Consider the following 3,002-nt stretch of genomic DNA (forward strand, 5'->3'; position numbering starts at 1 on the left):
CAGCGCCTTAGACCTTAAGTTGAACTCACGAGGTCTTAAGTCAGGGAAGTGCAGTAGGTGGTACAACACTTAGCAGCCCCATCAGTCAAACAAATCAGTATCAGCTTGCACTGTACGTGCTTGAGTATTGTCCTGCAAAATGATGGACAGGTCCTGCAGAAAGTGTCATCACTTCTGACTCTAAGCTGGTCGTAGGTTGTGTTTCAAAAATAAACAGCATAGAGACAGAAGTGGTGACACTTTCTGCAGGACCTGACCATCATTTTGCAGGACAATACTCAAGCACGTACAGTGCAAACTGTTACTGATTTTTTTAACTGATGGGGCTGCTAAATGTTGTACCACCTACTGTACTCCCCTGACTTAAGACCTCTTGAGTTCAACTCGATTTCTAAACTGAAGGAAACACTTCACGGCATTCGCTTCAAAACTGCTACAAATCCGTCGGTCAATAGACCTCGCCGCTCGAACTGTCAACACAACTGGCACTGCTAAGAGTATCCTACGATTTCCACATCGCTGGCAACGGGTTATACACAATGCTCGTGACTATTTCGAAGGTCAGTAAAACTTTGAAACACGTATCTATTTTGTACGAGCTGTGAATAAATAGTTGCCACTATTCAACTTCCAACTCTCCAATGTTTTCTCGAAAGATAGTTGTATCCAGTCTGGCTTGCGAACTGGATGGAGCGTAGACATTAATGAGCTGAACTGTGTCTGTTTCGACAGAAATTCCTCGCCCAGGTATCATTCCATCCTTGACCAATGTAGGGGTTCCGCTTTTATGTCCTCATTTGAGAACAGCATTGTATCCCACTATATGTTGCACCTCGTCTGTATACACTTTTTGCAAGATGACTACATCTATAACGAAGGCATATATAAAATCTCGCAGGTATTCTATTTCAGTCAAACTAGTGATTCTGCTAATGGTGACAATAACTGTACTACATGACTGTAAATCAATGGCAGTACTCATTTTGGTCAGTATTCAGTTCACAGCTATGTGTTAACAGAAGCTGTCATCCAAGTCAGCACCCATGCCAGGGAGCGTCCCTGTATCGCGTCAGCCGGCGGATTTCTCTTTCTTCAGGCCAAACTGAGATGTCGTGTAGTGTTGAAGACACCTACATGCTGTGAGATTGTCAGTATGGCTACCACTGTGTTCTACACCGACAGTTGGAGATTCTTTGCTTTGGGGTTTGTCACGAACCCTTTCTTCAGAGACGGCGGATTCAGTGTCTGCTTCTTGTGATGCTGGGTCTCGTGTTCGACCGCGTCCTTTTTCTCTGATTCTTTGTGCCTCGTCTTCTGGAGTTGCAGCCTTTGCTTGATTTTGAAAACCTTCTTCCGTATCATCCCCCCATGCCTGTGGATTGTTGGCTTTCCTTGTTCCCTTTTTTCCCTTTGGTGGACCCTTAGGTTGGTTTTCCTTGTTTGCTACCTGACTGACTGACTGACTGACTCATCATCGCCCAGCCCAAACCGCTAAGGACAGAAACTTCACATCTGGTGAAAGTGTGGATCTTTCACTATAGGCGCCGTTTAAGTGGTGATTTTTCGAAATTCCGAACGTAAGGGAGTGAAATAGGGGATAAAGGGTCTTTTTTTGAAAAATGTCGCTATTAGGGTAATTTTGGATCTAGAACTACAAAAATTGGTACTTGGTTCCTCAGTCAGAAATAAAGTAATACTTGTTTTAGCATTTTTGGAAATTTAACCCTACAGGGGTGATATAGTGGGTGAAAGGTGTTTTTGAAAATATGTCATTATTAAAGAACTACTGAAGTATTCTTAAGGTGTATCTATGAACATTGGTATTTGACTTCTCTGTTACAAATAAAAATAATAAGTTTCTACTGTTTTTGGAAACTGTACCCCCTAAGGAGATGAAAAGCAGATGAGATTTTTTATGAAAATATTTTATTATGAAAGCACGTTTAAAGCTAAATCTTCGAAAATTGGTGTTTGGCTTCTTGGTTAGAGATGAAAAAAATAAAGGTTTCACGGTTTTTGGAAATTCAACCCCTAAGGGGATTCACTGAGTTATCATCCCGCAGCCCAAACCGCTAAGGATAGGAACTCGAAGTTTGTAGACGGTGTGGATCTTATACTGTAGGCATCGCTTAAGAAGCGATTGTCCTAAGTTCCACTCCTAAGATGGTGAAATTGAGGATGAAAGGCTTTTTGAAAGTATGCCGGTATTAAGGGAATTTTGAAGCTAGAACTACGAAAACTGGTATTTGGTTTCTCAGGCAGTAGATAAAAGATAAGTGTTCCAACAACGTGCAAATTGAGCCACTAAGGAGGTAAAATAGAGGGTTTATTTTTTTAAATAAATAATTACTAAAGAAGTACTAAGGGATTTTTAAGGTTACCTCCACGACTACTAGTATTTGACTTCTCACTTAGAAATTAAAAATACGAGCTTTGGAGTTTCTGGAAATTCAATCCATAAGGTAATGCAATAGAGGATGTAGATTTTTAAGAAAATATTTCGTTACATTAAAAAAATTTTAAAGCTAAATTTATGAAAATTGATGTTTGACTAGTCGGTTAGATATTAAGAAATATTTGTTGGGGGATGAAAGTTGCGACTAAAATATCTCCACAAGAACGCATAAGGGCAAGATTAAGAAAAACTTTGAACCCCAGCTTTTTGGTCAGAAGTACATTCGTAAAACATCATGCTTATATGGTCTTAATTAGTGTGAAAAGCTTAGAAGGTTTCGCAACTTGTGGAGAATATAAAAATTCGATTAAGAAAAAACAAAACAAAAAATCTCTGCAGGCCAAATAGTCTACGCGATCGAAACAGCTGACGCTAAGCTAGTTTCATAGTACACGAGAGTAAAACATGTTAAAAAATTGTGCAACTCACTAATGTCAGAGAAAGTTTTGTGCGTCTGTTCGAAGAGCATTCTTGGAAACGTGAGTGAGCAATGCTTTTTTCCAATTGTTAGAAACACTTGTCTCCTCCAGAGACTTACGGCCACTGC

This window comes from Schistocerca piceifrons, chromosome 7 (assembly GCF_021461385.2).
Source record: "Schistocerca piceifrons isolate TAMUIC-IGC-003096 chromosome 7, iqSchPice1.1, whole genome shotgun sequence".
In the NCBI taxonomy this organism is placed as follows: domain Eukaryota; kingdom Metazoa; phylum Arthropoda; class Insecta; order Orthoptera; family Acrididae; genus Schistocerca; species Schistocerca piceifrons.